The following is an 18,658-nucleotide window of genomic DNA, read 5'->3' on the forward strand; positions in this document are numbered from 1 at the left end:
CGTTGACGAAAAAAGTCTGTCAATTTAGTTAACGTTTTCGTGTCTGGGCGGGAGTTTTCGTTTCGTTTTCGTTTCGTTTTCGTTGGATAAATAGTGTCGTTGACGAAGACGATGACGAAAATTTTTCGTCAACGAAATTAACACTGCCATCCACCGATCCACCCACCCGATCCATCCGATCCATCCGATCCATCCATCCATCGAGCCATCCATCCACCCATCCATCCATCCATCCATCCATCCATCCATCCATCCATCCATCCATCCATCCATCCATCCATCCATCCATCCATCCATCCATCCATCCATCCATCCATCCAACCATCCAACCATCTAATGTTATGGTCAGTCTGTTTGCATGATTTCCAGATATCCACTCGTGGCTCATTACCTGGACCAGGTGTGTCCAGCCAGTTAGAACATGACAAATTTCTAGGGCTGTATTGAGTATTCCAGCACTCAGATTCTCGCTGTCTGCCCCTGAAAATTTGAGTATGAACATTCGAGATGTTCAAGATCGCTGATTCACGATCTTTAAAAATATAGTAGAGTATAGTAAAATATTTATTTACAGAGTAATATTGGATTTTAATTTATGATCTAAAACAAAGCCAAATAGCGGTGATGCTGTCACAGGAAGTAAACAAATCTTCAAAATAAAGTGTTGGTGAAGTTTCCTGTTTTCAAAGTAAGACTAGCGAGTGCTTTTCTTCCGCTTAAAAATTCAGACTGAAGTTCCACTCACTGACATAAGTTCTGAAAAAAACCCCACTTTGCTTCAATACCGGAGCTTTAGTTCCAGTGTTTACATTCCTTTGGTTATGATAACTCTTCAACAGCTGACGCAGTGAACGTGATTCCAGCGGATTCTGAAGCGTAGAAGCGCAGCCTCAAGCTGATTAACAGCTCTGCACAGCTGAAAGGAGGATGTGATCAACGTGAATCAGCCGATTCTGTCGCGGAAAAAAGGAGCCTTTTCTACCGGATTTGCACCAAAATGTAACACTTAGAGCATAAAGTGATGCAGAACTTTGAGGATGGAAAAACTGTAGAGAACATTTTCAGGATTTGTTCTTAGACGATCTAAATTAGCAGTAATGTTTATGTTTTTTAAGCTGCTTATGTTACTGCTAAAATTAACTAGGAGGTTTACAAAAAAAACTTGTTCAAAGTAAAAAACACAATTTCTATTAATCTAAATCTGTGTTTTTTTATCATCAGTTTTGTTGATTCTGATCTCCTGTTGTAGATAAATGTATGAATGATGGTGATTTGATCAAAAATAATTTCAATTTTCATACATCCAGGAAAAAATTACTAGCGCAGTAACAAGCATTATATTAAAAGTAAGAATCTTGGTTCAATTTGTGAATTGAATCAGATTGCCACCTGAACAACGGTCCACAGCCTGTACAAATTTCTGCTTGTTTTTGAATTCTGCGGTCAGTGCCACCTCAATGTAAACCGAGTGTTGGTATGTAAAACTAAACTGTAAACCTGTTGATATGATGGAAAAAAAAACAGGCAAAAACACTCGTGATGCAGAAGATGTTCAGCCAATCACGCATTGGCAGATTCTGATAACTGGATGAGCATCTGCTGTTCCATCTTTTCTGAATGTGATGATTGTAGGGATGGGCTCAGTACCAGGGAGACCCTTCAGGACAGTCATTCGGCCGTCGACGCACATCTGTGAGAACTGCTGAATGTGAATACAAATTCATGAACATCCTAACGTTAAAAAGTTTGGAGGTCTAAATCTTGCCACAGACACTCCAAGTTTGTTAGTACAAATACATCAAAGTAAATGACAACTGGCTTTCTTCATTTAATCCCTGGTGGTTACTCTGGGAACTGACATGGCTTCAATACTTTTATTTTCAAAGAAGCTTCAATCAGGAAGTCCGCTTAGGTCAGGTCTGAAATGTGGAGAAGGTGACTGTTGTTGAAAGAAAAAAGATTTTAAATGTTGTTTGGAGTCAAATGAAAAATGATCGTTTTATAATACAGAACTGTGGCCTTTTGGTTCCTCGTGAGGCAGGTCCAGCAGAACCAAATCTTTTCTATTTCATCCAATTCAATTTGAGAACAGTTCATTTTTCCCTATCTTCTTTGAGTTAGTCTGTTTTCCTTTTGTTTTTGCCTCAAATTTGTTATTTTATTTATTTATTTTATCTTTTTCAGCGTTTTTTCTCCTGCCGTCGGTCCAGACGATGTTATCTGGGTGATTGTTTGGTGGCACTCAGGTGTCCCTTTGGTTCCCCGTAGTGTCAGCAGCATACATGGCAGACAGCAGGCAGAGGTCACTCCCTCTGTGTGTCTGATTTATGGGATTTATCAGCGTCTCGCTGCTGTTGTAGACAGACATGACCGCAGCAGAGGGCACGCCAAGGCCAACAGAACAATCCATTCTTTCATGTGTTAAAGGGGCCCTACCATGATTCTCTTAAGCCTTTCAGAGTGAACTATATCCATATATATGATCATACATTACCTTTGAAACACTAAGAAAACTAATTATTTATGAAATATTAGTTATATTTCGTGAGTTTGTTCATACCCGGAAGTAAAACGGCTCGATTCCTGAAGTTCCGCCTCCAGCTGCTGCTGCGTTCTGCGTCATGACGTCATCCCAGAGAAATCCGTGTCTCTGTATTTCTCCCACGATAATAATCCAGACTTCTTCAAAGATGGATGCACATATGATATATCTGCCTTTAGGAGGTCTGGCCATCGCTAAACTCCTTCACAACACAAACACTCGCGGCTTCTGCACGGCTGTGCGGGACCGGGTGTTAAGGTAGCGTCTTAAGGTAGCGCCACAGAAAAAGCAACAAACACCTGTTTGAGCTGGAATTTATTGAAGACAGGACACAACTGGAAGATATACGAGATTCTGCATCTAAAATGAAAGTTTTTTTTCGCTGATCATCATTAGCTCTGTGGAGAAATTGAGTGTTGTGTTAGTCTGGGGGCGGAGCTGTCAGACCAGACTCTTCCTGGAGGGGGCTGTTGGCATCGATCTTACATCAACATGTTTCCACCCACTTGTTTTTGTGGGTATGGGAGGGGCTGCTGCAGACAGCAGGTTTTTAGAGGATTACTCTTAAATGCATGAACGGATCAAAATACCGCTTTGGGGCTCTTTACAGAGAGGAATGAACAGTAAAATGCATTTAAAACCTCAAAAAGTAGAACTTTCATGGTAGGGCCCATTTAAAGGTGTCCACATGACCGAGAAGAGAGCCAGGATTCAGACCCAGCAGAACCCTCCTGTTCTGTGTACAGTTTTGAATATTGGCTCCAGCATATATATTTATTTCTGGTAACATTTGAAATATTCTGAAATATTCTGGAGCTTCTCCTCCTCGGAGTTCAGAAATCTTTAAGTGGATCCATGAAATCCAGAAATTCCAGTGAACGTCCTCCCACACAGACTGTTACGCCTTTTGACAGCCAGAGAAGGAGGGGAAGCTTCTGTTCTCATGAAGCTGTTTGCAACGTCTAAATTGGCCGAGTCACATTTGAATGTCTTGATAGGAAATCGGTGGGGAAGCTGAACGAGGAAGCGGCGCCTGAGGCGGATTCCTCCATCCATGATGCTGTTTGTTGTTGTCAGGTCTCCATCATTGTCTGCTGAGTGTTCATGTGAAGAAAAAAGCCTGCAGTGGTGGCAGAGGTGGTGGCGGCAGCAGCGGCGCTTCCAGTGACCTTTTCTCAGATTTCCGTGCTGCTCTTTACTTCTCCAGCTGCTCCGTTTTCCTCTGGATTCTCAAATCTGTGTCTGAAATTTGCTTTCAGTGGATCAAAACGGAAGTGTTGGCAAAGAATTGTGAAAATGTTTCCAGCTTAGGAAGCCACAAACAAATGTGTTAAGTTTGAGTCACTAAAGCCGGATGCGAATGTATGAATTTCAATTCAGAGTGATGGCAAAAAAGAATGAGTTTCATCTGCTCAAACACAGATGAGGAAGTCTCAGATCCACCAAACTAACAAACAAGCAAAATAACCTTTTTTAAAAAAATGTTTTGGTCATTTCTGATCCTCCTGATCCGGTGTTTGGCCAGCTCCTCCTTTACCGCCATGTCTGGATTATTTTCAATAAAAATCTGTTTAATGATCACCTTCCAGCACAGTAGTTTGTCCTGTTTGGGTGGGTGGAGGGGTCCTCAGGGTGGAGGACTTTAAGTATCTTGGAGTTTTGTTCACGGGGAGAAAAGCTTGATGGACAGGCGTGGCGCCCGCTGCTATGCTGAATCTCAAAGCAAGCTCTCAAATTTACCGGTGGACGGTTGTTCTAGGACTCACATGTGATCATGTACGGTGGCCCTGAAGTACAAATCACACTCGATGCCTGTCAAAGATCACAGCAAAAGTTAGAATAGCAAAAAAAACAAAAAACAAACATATTTTAGAAAGCAAGGCTAACTTCCAGAAACCAAAACATTTTGGAAAACAAAATAATTTCTAGAAATCAAAATGAAAAGTAAAGAAATGAAACACAATAAGAAACTGGAAGAGGTGTTGGGGAAAAATTGATTTGGCAATATTTATTTTGGTGATACTTGTATCACCAGCGCTGTAATGCGGACAAAACGATATTTAATTATTTATGAGTGTTCCTATGAGCAGCTCTACACCACGACCAAAACAACAAGATCTCACCAGAACCAGCTTGTGTTAATGTTCAGTCAGCCTCTCAGTTTCTGTTGTTATGAGACATGAACTACTTCGTTTTTACTCTGGATCGGTACTGAGCTGAAACTCTGTGCCATGTTGCTGACGGTATCGGTATACAGTTGATGTGCTCAATGTTGTGATCATTAAATAAAATTAATTTAACCATTTTATTACAATGTGAGATATATATTTTTCAGGTAGAACATTTTTTTAAGTCTTCAAAAAAATAAAGGTGGAAACTTGTTCTGGTACAGTCTTGGTATTAGAGCTGGGAGATACAGCCAAACAATCTAAATCTCCAATTTTTTAAATTCCAAATTCAATTTTTGATTTGAATCGATTTTTTTCTCCTTATTTTTAATTTATTTAACAAAAAATAAAAATTATATATTTTTAACAACTATTTTATTTTAAGATGTCTTTTGGAAATTTGCTTGAAGACAAAGTGTAACTAAATACAAGCTGTAAGAATGTAGAACAATGCAGCAGGTGTTTTGTGAGCTACAGCTAGCTTAAGAATCAAATAAAGAGAAACAAAACCCTCATTCAGCAGAACACTTTTGGTGACAACAGCCTTCAAACTAATTTTACTGTGTGTGGTTTGATGCTCCAAGTTTGAAGTCACAACCTCAGTGACCAAAATCTAGTTTTTGACTCACCAGCCAAGTTGGTCTGTAGATGAAAGAAAATCTAAACACATGAGTGTTATTAAAAAATATGTTTTCAGCTCAACACCGGCTCTGTAATGTTACAAAGTACTAAGTAGATTCAAGTCTGGAATTATTATATTTAAAAAATACATTTTTTATAAAAGTACTATGAATTAATGTTGTGTTTATCCACCTTGTCTTAAAACATTGCACAACTTTGAACCGATCCTCTGTGTTTACATTTCACAACAGCTCGTTAGCATTAGTAGCTAGTATCGTAGCATGCTAGAGTCAGAATGTAACAACAGCGTTGTCTTCAGATCAACACTTTTATTAAACGTTCTGTTCCTGCTGTAGACCAGCAGTTTTATCCTCCAGTTCTGTCTGGACCCGGTGGAAATTTGTCCTGCTGCTGCATCAGCCACAGCTAACCGTTTCACATAACGAGTAGCAGAATGGAGTGGTGTGTGGGGTGGTGTCTTCTCATGAGTGTTTTGTTTTCTCTCTCTCTGCCTCACTGAAGAATCTCCTTTGCTAGCTGTAGCGTTCATGTCTGTGCTTTGCAAGAGCTGACTTTACGCTGGACTACGGAAGCCTTGGAGAGCAGAGTACGGGGAAAATAAAATCTCAATTTTCAAAAAATAAATCGTCTAAAATATGAAATTCAAAATAATCAATTACATCGCCCAGCTCTACTATCCGACCCTCCAGATCATTTTATTTTATTGTTGTTAATGGCCAGATGTTATCTTGTGCTTATTTCTAACTTATATTGTTTTGACAAAATATTAGTTATTAATATAGTTATTTAAGATTGATTTAGTCGAAGGTTGATTTTATTATAATGTTGTTTATCCTGTTCAATCCGCCACCTACGATGTGTTTTGGATTTTGTCCCCCTGTTCGATTGAGTTTTCACGTGATCCGCTTCTTAAAAATGCACGGATCATGTGAGCACCGCTGACAGGCTCTTTGCACAGGGGGGTGGGGGGTGTTGATAAAATGATAAATCTGTACGACCTGCCTACTTCTCACCTACTTCCCCCTTACTTATCCTTACGTGTTGTATACGTGGTCACTATGATCTAGTGCTGGGTGATAGGGGAAAAACTGCATATCATCCATCCATCTTCTTAACCGCTTCTTCCCTTTCGGGGTCGCGGGGTGCCAGAGCCTAACCCGGCTACTGATGGGTGAAGGCGGGGTACACCCTGGACAGGTCGCCAGTCTGTCGCAGGGCCTCAATCACACACACATTCATTCTCACATTCACACCTAGGGGCAATTTAGAGTCACCAATTAACCTATGAAGCATGTTTTTGGACGGTGGGAGGAAGCCGGAGTCCCCGGTGAAAACCCACGCATGCACGGGGAGAACATGCAAACTCCACACAGAAAGGTCCCAGCCGGGATTCGAACCGGGGCCTTCTCGCTGTGAGGCAAGAGCGCTAACCACTGCTCCACCGTGCAGCCCACTGCATATCATATCATGATATTGGTTATTTTATATCTCAATAACAATACATATATATATATATATACCACAATAAAGTATATTTATAGTTATTCTCTGAAAAAAATTGTCAAAAATGTCATTACTTACTTTTCTCTGATTTTATTTTCAAGTAACATTTAACTGAATAGTTTCAACTGAGAAACATTTTTTAAAGTTCATAAAAGTTTCAAATTTCTTTTGCACAAAAGTTCAGCAATAAAATAAACAAATAGAAATGATAGCAGAAAAATGTCAATTTTCTATGGCCCACACGATATGTATCCTCACATCGTCCAGCACTACTACAACCCGTCTCTTCATTGCACTACACCTGCAGAGAGAATGTGTGTAAGCGTTTTCTCTCTACGGATTCACTGAGTGCTCTACCACCCGGATGTTTCCTGCAGGTCAGCTCCGTGACTCGTACAGGTTCACACTTTTCTCCTGAAAAATGCTTATTAGAAAAAAAAGATTTCACTCACAATGCGAGAAGACAAAGCTGTGCCTCTGATGTGATATGAGAAGAGAAGACACAAGCAGAGCATATCCACTATCACCTCATTTTCAAAAGCCTTTAGGTTGAAAAGATGGATGAACGTCATAAAATGTTTTGTAAAACAAAAGACATTTCCAGAAATCCAAAAAAAAAGTGTAACAATAAAACAGAAACCATAACAACCCGGTACTGGATGATCAGAAGAACGTGGATGGGTTCTTGCTCTGAAACAGATGCAGATTGAAAGCTGTAGGACTTATCTTAGGTCATCAGGGAGCAAATCCAATCTGTTGAAGATTCAGTTAGAAATGGAAGAGGGTAATTCCATTCAGCTGTTAAATGACATTTCAGTGCAAATGTTTGCTCCACTCTAGGCTGACACAAGACCTTATTTTAATAGTCAACCAATCATCGATTAGTCGACTAATCAGATCATGGATAAACTGGCTGTAAAACACACATCTTCACCATTATTACCTTTAAACTTTTAAGTGTTTCAGCTATGTTCTAACTAAAATAAAGATGATAGTTTCTTAAACCTTTGACCTTTCCACTCTCTTTGGGGTCAGATGACTCCAACCATATATTGATATGTGATTCCTTCCATGACAAAGGTGAACAGGATTTTATGTCTGCCATGGACATTAGTGAAACTCAAAAATCAATAATAAAAAAAAGTTCAGCGCACTGTCTTGTGGGGTCCAGATGACCCCACTTTTAATGTAAGCAAGCTAAGGAGAGCGGAAGGGTTAATGAATCCTGCAGCTTCTTTCCTTCATTAGTTTCTGTCATTAAAACTTAAATCTATTGAGGTCCACATCTGAAACAAAGAACCATTTTTCACTAAAGTTTTGTTCTCTCTGACTCAAATAGAACTAAAGTTCATTTTGTGGTTCTGAACGTTCTCAACTGTATTCAGCTTCTCTACACTCTGACTCTATAGAATTCCAGACTGTCCGATGTTCTTGCTGGTAGCAGGAAAGTGATGATTTCTACAGTTCTGCCTTGTATATTGCATTGGACACTTTTGTCTTTTATTTATTATATTTCCTATTTCAAGCTCTATTGGCGTGTTGTTATGGTACCCGAGTCTTCCTAGAACTTCCTGTGACATCACTACTGACTGGTGCATTATTGCACTTGTGTCAAAGACAATGACAGACACAGTATTAGAAAGTGCGCACTGTAGTTTTGAGATAAAAACAAGCAATAAAACAAGCGTCAAATATTAAATTAGTTGTCGACAATTCTCTTAGTTGACGTATCTCCAACTAATCGACTAATTGTGGCAGCCCAACTCCACTCACACATAAAATGTAGGATCTGATTGAAAAAACCTTTAAATTATAGTCTAAAGGCGTAAATGTCTGCATGCCTGTCCTCTAGAAGAAGAGAACAGAGATTCCTGTTAACCCACAGTGTGATTGTGATGACGCTGTCCTTTATTATACTTCACTGTTCAAACAAAAACAAAGTTCTAAACCTGGTTGAGCTTTCATGATGTCCTGACCTTCAAAACTTTCTGAATGAAAGGAGTGTGGTTCCTCCTTCAAACGACTGCAGCACATCCCTCCATTCATCTCCATGTTTGGTGCACAACAAGGGGGTGTCGTCTCCGTATGTAGGTCAGAGTCGGGGTGTGTAGGAGTCGGTTTCATCTACATTCTGGGATGGATCTTATTTTTCCCAGAAGAATAGCTTTCACGCTGCTCCGTGGAGCCTCTTTATTTCTTTAAGTTGGAGTCTCTTTGATGCTATGTCCACCCCCCACCCCCACCCCCATCACAGATGAATTTCCCATAAGTTCTGCTGCAGTTGAAAACATCAGCTTTCTTTTTGTAAAAGTTTAGGACATTCTCTGGAGCTGCACAGTTTTCTAAGTCTCCAGAGTTTGTTTCACTTGGGAGAGAAAAGTGTTCCTGACTTTTATTTACTTCTTTTACTGCTTCAGGAAAACACAAACTCTCCTTTTCTTCTGGAGTTGGGCCACAGGCTGTACAGTCTGAATGGCCTGTGAGCTAATGCGAGCTGCAGGGATGCACGTGAAAACAATGCTGCGAGGACACAAAAGGATCCTTGTTGGTGTGACCGTGGCGTGGGTGGAATGGAGAAGCTCCGCTTGTGGTACAGAGCAGAGGCGGTCCAAAGGCTGCAGGGCGTGGAGCGGTCGGAAACACCCAGGGCTGCTCTCTTTAGAAAGGGATCTTCAAAGAGGATTGAAGCCTTTCTCTCTGGTCCAAAGGGTTCTGCAATGAGGAGTTTAGCTTGTTTTCTTGTTAAAAACAGCAGAGTAAAACCCGGAAACAAAACAGTCATTCATTCATTCATTCATTCAGTCTTTCATTCCTCAGACTCGGTCTGGGTTTCCATGACTTCCTGGTTGAACACTCACTTGATACCATTGGCCTTCAGGGGGTTGATAGGAAAGAGGCGTGTTTGCACAGAGATCTGTGGATTTGGAACTGTCAGGAACTGCAGTTCTGTTGTTCTGTAGCAATTCCGGTGCAGATTTTCCTCTTCTTTTATGTAATCAAGTGTTAACCTGCTGTACCCTCAGTAGCAACTGTCCTTACTGGTGGGTGCAGGTGAGAAATGGTCAAACCTGTCTGGGGCACGCTGGTGGTAGAGATTATAGGAGAAAATCTTCAAGCATATTATGTTCTATGAGCATGCTGTGGGCAGCAGCACACAACACATGAAGGGGAAGTGGTTGAGATGCTGGTGCGTTGTACAAATTTTTCATTTTTGTAAACTCTGCAAGGAGCCAGTTTGTGTCACAAACAGGCAGACATCTGGTTCCATGTGCAACAGGTTTATTGGTTCAGACAGGAACTAAGCACAACTGAAAGTCCACAAAACTAGATCAGGATCATAGAGGCAGAGGCCAATCAGAATAAGCAGAAGATCAGGTCCAGATAGAAGCGCTCGGTAATGCCGGCAGAGTGGCACAAACAATACTTTCGCACAGAGTGAGCCCCTGAGCAGCCATAAGTAATAGCTGCAAGTCCCTCCCCGTGCTGGAGCGTGCTGCAAAAAAATAGCTGTTCTTTATCTGAGGTCACACCCGCTGTACATGAAGCAGTGTGAAAAAGGGAACAGTCCAAGCGAGTGAAGAGTGGGAGCATTTCTGATGGAATGACGATGGTCGCACTTTGGAGAAACTCCACCGAAATTTTGGTTTGGACAGTGGAGAACTTCCAGGACCAAGAAAAAGAAGACCAGGAAGCCGTTGGACTTCCATTGTCAGGACGTCATCATCGGGACGTCATCGTCGGGACGTCATCGTCGGGACGTCATCGTCGGGACGTCATCGTCAGGACGTCATCGTCGGGATGTCATCGTCGGGACGTCATCGTCGGGACGTCATCGTCGGGACGTCATCGTCGGGATATCATCGTCGGGATGTCATCGTCAGGATGTCATCGTCGGGATATCATCGTCGGGACGTCATTGTCGGGACGTCATCGTCGGGACGTCATCATCAGGACATCATCGTCAGGACGTCATCGTCGGGATGTCATCGTCGGGACGTCATCGTCAGGACGTCATCGTCCGGACGTCAATGTCGGGACGTCATCGTTGGGACGTCATCGTCGGGACGTCATCGTCAGGATGTCATCGTCGGGACGTCATCGTCGGGATGTCATCGTCGGGATGTCATCGTCGGGATGTCATCGTCAGGACGTCATCGTCAGGATGTCATCGTCAGGACGTCATGGTCAGGATGTCATCGTCGGGACGTCATCGTCAGGATGTGAGGCTACAAGCCTGGAAGATACTAAAACAGAAAAGCAAAAATAACTGCAGGTTGTTATTGTGCACTTCTGACAGTTTAACCCAAATATTTCCCAGAAGTCAGTTCTTTGCAGGAGAAACAAAACAATCCAAAATGTATAAAATTGTACAGTTTTCATCATCAAAAAGCAACAACACTGGATGTGGATGCATGTCTATGTTATGTAGCTCTGCGGTGGCTTGTTGCTGTGGTCCAGCGACTGTCTGCAGCGCTGGTTGTTTAAGGTTCATATTCCATAGTCATGTGCTCTTAGGCAAAACACCCCTCCCCGACTCGTACGGTTGGAACATAGACATGTAATAGTGATGAATATACAGTCAGTGGTTAGAACCCGGTTACTGGTTCTGCTGACTGACTATAGAGAAACAGTCTGCAGGTTATTTTCTTCTCTACTTTCTCAGGACCAAACTAATTTCATTTGGAGGAAATTAACTTAAGGAATTTTCACCTGTTCTGTTGCTAGCAGAGTATTATGGGATGTTGCATATTTGCTACCTTGGTCCTGAGAGGACTTTGGTGTGGTAAATAAAGGCTGAAAAAGTAAGACTGAAACAATTTCTTCTCCTGTTATGGAGTCTGAGGTCACAGTAGGAGGAACAGGAGGAACGAAAGCTTGTCTGATGTCAGACAAATGGAGACAGGGCTGAAAATGTGACTTCCAGTGTTCGTATTTAGAACTGCGACTTATAGTCCGAAAAATACGGTAATACAATTTTACATAAATAATAAATGGTAACCGTACCAATTTCAACAGAAAATGTACAATATTTATTTTATGAATGTCCTGCTGAACTGTATTTTAATTTCCTGTCTTAGATCGTTCACAAATCTAAATACAAATTTGAATAATCCTTCAATATTTGAGGTTCTATTGAAAATATCGACCTTTCATTGAGCAGATATTATTCTAACGGGTTCTATTTTACTTGATGTTATTCACACGTGTTTTAAGTGTGATCAGCACAAAAACTGATGGAAATTCATGTTGACTTCATGTAATAGGACTAGCTAAGATGCAGATTGCTGTATGTTGGCCGTGTGTCCTTTAACAGCACACAAGGCTAAATGTAGTTGTTGTAATCAGAGGTATTTGTTGTTTTTCTGGGGTAATTATAAAAATAGGAATGCTTTTAATAGGAATATATATATTTTAATTATTTTGATCTTTGTTTACCTTCATTATCCTGCAGGATCAGACACAGTTATGAGCAACAGCAAAGAGGAGCTACGTCAGAAAATAACACAACAGTTATTAGTTTTTCTTATTCTCAGACATGCTGAAATTGTCTGACTTTATCTCTGTTTTTAGTGATTATGTGAACTCAGAAATGTAATCAACTTTAACTGGACAGAAAAGATCTTCTGCAGATCTACGTCTCATCCCCGTCATGGAAAGCCAACGTTAGCATTAGCATCAGTTATAATCCAACAAGTAGCATTCAATGAAGTTCCTGTAACCTTCATCTAACTATGACCGGGTTGTCAGAGAGAAATAATCCACGACTGGGTAATATCATCCAGAGGATTTTGGGGAAGCAGCTGTGAGCATTCTAGGGCTGCTACGATTAGTTGACTAATTGATGACTAATCGATTATTAACATAGTTGACAGCTAATTTAATAGTCGATTAGTCGTTACTTTATATCATATGGAGTCAGAGTCTTGTAATGATAACAGTTATAATGGCATTCTGCTAGCTTTTTGGACTATTTTGGCATTTATTAAGGTTTTTAAGGGTATTTTGAAGTTAAGCTAATATTTCAGCTACATGCTAGCTTTTTTTTTGGCTATTTTAGGCTTTTTTAGGCTATTTTAGAGTTTAGTCAATATTTCACTTAAATGCTAGTTATTTTTGGCTAACTTAAGCTTTTTTCTTTTAGGCTAATTTAGCGCTTTGCTAATATTTCAGTTACATGGTAGCTGTTTTGTCTAACTTAAGCTTTCCTTTTTATTTTTTCAGGCTGTTTTGAAATTTGGCTAATATTTCAGCTGCATGCTAGCTATCTATCTTGGCTAATATAGGCTTTTTTATTCTTAGGCTATTTTGGAGTTTAGTTTAACTAATATTTTAGCTGCTATTAGCTTCAGCGCTTTTTTAGCTATCATTTTCAGCATCTTTAGCTTTTAGCACTATCATTTTCAGCATCTTTAGCTATCAGCACTATCATTTTCAGCAGCCAAATTCAGCTTACAACATTCACACTAGCATTATCACAGGTGATGCTAGTGTGACTATATCTAGTTTTTAGTTAGTTTGAAGCTAATGATGGTTAAGATGTGTGCTTTATGTTCACTCTGTGCATTACCCGATTAGTTGACTAATCGGACAAAATAATCGATGATTAGTCAACTACTAAAATAATTGTTTGTGGCAGCCCTAGAGCAATACAATACAACCAGGTAGGACATTTAGAACATAAATATTGTACACATTTATGTTACAATTGGTTAGGTTACCTTTTATTATTTAAGTAAAATAGCTTTAAATAGCATTCAACTGTCAGCTTTGCCATTCTAAACACGTAAACTGAAAGTCACTCAGCAGACTCAACATTTTCTGTGACATTACGTGAGAAGGGTTCATTACACGTGTTTTAATCTTCTGTTTGTGTCCCTAATTCACATTTTCCTTTGGAATATTTGCTGTACGGTGGAGTAGATGGTTCACTTGGTATTTGACGGTTTGCTCCTTACCATATTTGGGTGTTAAGGCGGAGTTTCTCCGGTTTTGCATTATTTGCAGGACTTCAGTCAAACTTCTTTTTGGACAGAAGTCTCTGAAAAGACGTTCTAAACAGTCCTCTGTTGTTCTGGTGGTGCTGCATGCACGCTCAGTGAGCGGCATGGAGATGAAGGTGGCGTCTGTGACATGGCTTCCTGTTAGGAGGAAACGTCTTTAATGATCTTTATCATTGTAAGTTACTTGTTACTTCTATAAGTTCATTGTTTATTTTTTGCCTTTGTGAACAAAAAAGGCTTTATTTTCCAAGAAGTTGTGCAAAAATCTTAACAAATGCACACATACAGTCAAACGAGTCAAACACAAGATCTCTGCAGTGACTAATAGACAGTGGCATAGCAGACAGATTTAATGACATGTCTGTTTTACACTTGAAAAGACAGAATAATAACAAATTGGAATACGGCAGCATTCCATGATGCTGATGGTTCTGCTGTAATTGCAGGGCAGCTGAAGGAACCGTCGGTCTGCTCTGAAGGCTGCAGCTTCCTCTGTGTCAAGCTTTGACATGACGCTTCAAAGCACAGCATTCACCACATTCCTCTGGAGCTTCTGCAGGTGGAGCTGAGTGTGCGGAGCTTTGAGTGACATCTGCCTGGATGTCGGGTTTTCAGTCTGGGGTGGGATTCGGGGCAGTTCCAGCGCCGGACTCTGTCATTTTTCCTAAAGCCGTCTGACAAGCGCAGCATCAGCTGAAGGAGTTCCTAATACGACAAACAGAAGCTGCGTTCAGCAGCAGCACAAACACAGCTTGCAAACCACTGAAGCCCCACATAAAACTCATTAAAAGTTAGCGGGAGGCACACAAGTTCAAAACCTCTAAGAAAAGTTCATGAAGATTTGCTCGTCTGAGTAGACTCCAGTGATGATATGATTGTGTGTGATGATGACAGAAACTATTTTGGGATGTTTTCCTGTTACAGTGACCCCCCTCCCACCACTAAGGGTGTGAACATCCCTGCGGCAGTGCTGTGGTTCAGTTCATGTGTGAGACAGTGGATTATTCCTCTCATCAGCTCATTCGCTGGATGAGTGGAGTTTCTTCATGAGTTTGTGTCTGTTTGTGGTGTTAAATGGTCACTGCGTCCTCCTAAGTGATGACTGATGATGAACACAGTTTGGTTTTATAAAGTAAGATGGAACGACGAGGCTTTTAGCATCATTTCACAGAAACAATGCTGTTGTCATGTAGTCACATTTTTAAGAGATATTTGAACTTAATTGTTTCTTTAAAGTCCCACTCTGATCATTTTTGTTCTTAACATGTTTTTGTGGCATTTTTCTAATGATGGAGGACATACACAAAAAAGAAATAATCTCAAAATAGCATTTTTGAGTTTTTTTTAATCAAATTTTTTGAATCTAGAGCAGACAAAAAAAGATGCAGTTTGAAAAAGATCCTATTTGGGACCTAGAAAATATGCTGGGAGCCACAAGCTCCGCCCCATTCCGAATCATCCAGACAATAGATACATCAACGTGTTTGTTTTTTTTTTTTTACAAAAGTGATCTTTGATTTTAGTAAATAAGGCGGAGAATGAACGTCAATCTGACGGCTGTAATGCTGAGCAGTGCTGCACCTGCCATGAGGGGCGGGGGGGCTGGATCCAAACGGAGCTGTCTGTTATGAGAATTTCAAAGAGGAAACTGACCATTATTTCATTTTGGGATGAGGACCTACATGAATTTTCTACAATAACAAGCACCGGCATTGTCTAAAAATTGAGGAAACTGCGGATCTCTGCGAAAGTCCCGCCCACCGACGTCGCAGAAGGCGAGCAGTTCAGAATGGACAGACACGCCTCCACCTGTGTAGATTCCAGCCGAGCCGACCTGAAATCCAGCTGCATCAAACTTCTCCCCAAAAAGATGTTTTATTGTTTTTCACAAGCATTAAAAAGAAAGTTTATGAGAAAAAAGTAAAAAGCTGAAAAAAGGAAAATAAAATAAGAATAACAAAATTTCAGAAAAAATGTCTAATAGACAGCATTGTTGTTGATTTAAAAAAAAAATACAACTAAAACCTTCCTTCTATGTTGTAAAAATAGTTGTTAAACATTTCTGGGGTTTCCACAGCAAAATGAATTGTTCCAGATGGAACAATGGTTTTATGTGTGTAGTGTGTGAATATAACGGGGAAAAATGACTAAATAAAGGTCGTTTTAACTCTCACCAATGTGAACTTCAGCACTTATAAATAAATACCAGTCCCCAATCTGGAGGTTTTGGTTCTTTTAAACTTTTTAAGTTTTTACATTTTAAGTCTGCAATTGTTTTTTTGTTTTTTATGTTTACAATACTTGGTAATTTTATGTCTTGTTTTTATTGGCTCTAATACTTTTATCATGAGTGTCTCTTTTTATTTATTTTATTTTTACATTTTTTATTATATGCATATATATTTATATGTATATTTATGTTATTGTCTTTAAGTATTTTATCTGTTGTGTCTTTGTGACAAATGGACCCCGAGTCTGTAATAAAGTATCTTGTTGTAGTGTCACATAGAGGTTTTTCTGTTCAAAATGATACCAAATAAGCAAACAGGTTTTCTTTGAGATTGAAAATACAGAAAATTCAAAAGTAGACAAAGACTGAGTTTTAGACTCTAGGTTCCAGATGTGACTTTATTTTACGATTTTTTGCAGATATTAAGTGGCTGGCAAATACTGTAACTAAAAAAGGCAGATTTGCGATTAATAAGTTACTTTTTTTATTCCCAGCCCTAACTTATATTAATCTGATCCAGTTCACATCCTGTAAATGTATCAGTGAAATAATGAGATTGTTAATATCATCCAGTGTTACATGGATTCTCTAAAGGAGAAGTTCTAACTAAAATGTTCAGATCATTAACATTGGAAACATTGTTCTGCTTCTCCTGGAGGATGTTTCAGTTTGGACACTAGGTGGAGATCACACTACAGCATTACACCTTATTGCAGAAGAAGAAGAAGAAAGTATGAAGAAAAAAACTGTACTTTAAACCACAAATAGTTACTTTAAAAAATATTTCCTCATAAGAGTTTTGAAAATTCGTGCCTGTTTATAAAGATTTAACTTAGTCAGCAATGTATGTTTAGGTCGACCGAGTGTTAGCATTAGATATCCTATGGGAAATTCCATTAAACGTTAGCATCAAGCTAACAGACTTTAGCTTTATGTGCTAAATCGATCTCTATTTTTATGAATCTATTGTTGATCTATTAAGCTAAAATCGATTCAAATTGATTAATCGATTTTATCAACGCTGCCCTAATATCGTGACATACATCGTTATTGTGATACAAAATCCTAAATATTGTGATATACAGTTTTTCCTATATTGAGAGAATTTCCCCATTGTGGGAGTAATAAAGGATTTCTGATTGCCCAGCTCTAACACTGTCAGGATTCTGTGCTTAGGTTCTGTCATGTTCTGTTTTCCCTGTCGGTCTCACCACGTTCAGGTCTAATCATCCACAGCTGTCTTCATTAGTTGAAAACCTCCGTGGATTTAAGTTTCTGGTCTTCAGTTCTTCACTGTCAGGTCATCTGTTCTGTTATGCTACATCACTGGTTCGTTCTCTCATAGTTTGTCATGCTTAAATTTGTTTAGTAAATGTTTAAGTTTCCACCACCAAGTCTTGTCTCCTGCGTTTGGGTCCTTCTCCACCACATCCTGACAAACACATAGATATGTCAAACTTAAAATACATAGTCATGAATTTAAATTTATCATCATCACAATATCAGCCTGTGCAATATCAGAAAGACATTCAAATGCATTAAATAGTAACCTTAAATGTTTACACATGCAAAACAATCTTATGACTGCTTAACAAATTAAATGGAGCCCTTTTGCATTGGATGGACCTGTTATGTTAGATACTTGCCTCCTATCTATATCAATTGGAGTATAATTAAAGTTCTATTGAGTTTATTTAAAAAAAACTGATGCAGTGAAATGGAGACAATGCATTAGTTGTTTTGCTACAGCCACATTGAGTGTCTTGATTTTTGTAGTTTTACCATCTTAAGACATTTATTCCACTAACAGTTCTGACATCCAAATTATTCTTTTAGAAACCTGGAATGAGACTTTCTCTCTCTGTTTGAACTTCAATTATAAAGAAATGTCTTTCTATAACTCCAGTGTCCTAACAGGGAATCAAACATCATAAATCATAAATTAGTTTTCTGTTTGTAAGAAAGGCCTGTAGGCCACCCATGTTACAGAGGTTTTCACTGTTTGTTTCAGACAGCACATATTTCATGCATGTTTTAAATGTTTAAGCGGCTTTTGTCGCCTTCGCAGAGATAAGACGGCGTTCCATTCCTCCGCTTTATTTACCCAAACGCGTTAATCCAAATAATTCCTGTCGGGAGGAGAATGCTAGCCGCACGCCGGCGCTCCGGTTCAGAGCGAGTGCGGCTTATCGTTTGACTGTGATCACAATCGATATCTGCTCTGCGTCTGACTCATGGTGAGGAAACGCCTGAAGGTTTAAACTTCACCAAAGATTAGGTTTGATTCTGAACTCAAGATCCATTTTTTTATAGTGGAGGAAAAGCTTTTCTATGGAAAGAAACAAAAATTCATTTTTTTATTTACTCTTTCACCTGAGCTCCAGTGTCTATGTTCTTTGATTCATGGTAACTTTTCAATCATTAACATGATAATTCCAGTAGATTTTGAAGGAGAAGAGCAGCTCAATGAGCCGCTTGTCTTAAAAACCCCTAATACATGCCAAATTTGCAAAAATATTTAATGTGTTTTTTAAAATTGAACTAAACTCCAAATTAGCCAAAGAAAACTAGC

The sequence above is a fragment of the Oryzias melastigma genome, linkage group LG5, assembly GCF_002922805.2.
Source record: "Oryzias melastigma strain HK-1 linkage group LG5, ASM292280v2, whole genome shotgun sequence".
NCBI classification, from domain to species: Eukaryota; Metazoa; Chordata; class Actinopteri; order Beloniformes; family Adrianichthyidae; genus Oryzias; species Oryzias melastigma.